Source organism: Nerophis ophidion, linkage group LG08, assembly GCF_033978795.1.
Source record: "Nerophis ophidion isolate RoL-2023_Sa linkage group LG08, RoL_Noph_v1.0, whole genome shotgun sequence".
NCBI lineage: Eukaryota > Metazoa > Chordata > Actinopteri > Syngnathiformes > Syngnathidae > Nerophis > Nerophis ophidion.
Window position 1 is genome coordinate 20,165,446 of NC_084618.1, and position 383 is coordinate 20,165,828.

General features: G+C 39.9%; 1 protein-coding gene across 1 annotated transcript in view; it reads right to left on the minus strand.

Annotated features, from left to right (window-relative positions):
* Window positions 1–287: 287 nt before the first annotated feature.
* The window catches only part of map1b (microtubule-associated protein 1B), a 28,853-nt gene continuing 28,757 nt past the window's right edge, over window positions 288–383 (minus strand). Inside the window, exon 6 of the mRNA XM_061907976.1 lies at window positions 288–383. This exon is cut by the window's right edge and continues 2,585 nt beyond it. The gene's annotated coding sequence lies outside the window, so the exon portion shown is untranslated.

Here is a 383-nt window from a genome sequence, read left to right on the forward strand (position 1 = left end):
TCCCAGGGGTACATCACAGAAAAAAGGTTGAGAACCACTGCCTTAAAGCATATGTTGGAACTTTAACTAAGTGCACAGCTCAATACGTCTCTCCTCATGAGTAAAATTTAAATCTGTCTCCGCGTGACTCCTTGCTTCTTGTCTGTTTAATAAATGCCATCAGTGTTTGAACCTGTGTAGATATGATAAAAGACTTTTCTGCAAATAAAGACCTCACACTTATTGACCCCCCAAAAAAACGCATCGGCCCCGGTGTGTCTAAAAGAAAAAGACAAAAGAAACCGTCGTTTCTCAGCAGATTGTGTTTTATTGTGTTCAGTATTTTTGAATCGTCGTGGTTCCTCTTGCATTAGATATTGCACACAAAGCGCTGATGAATGCTT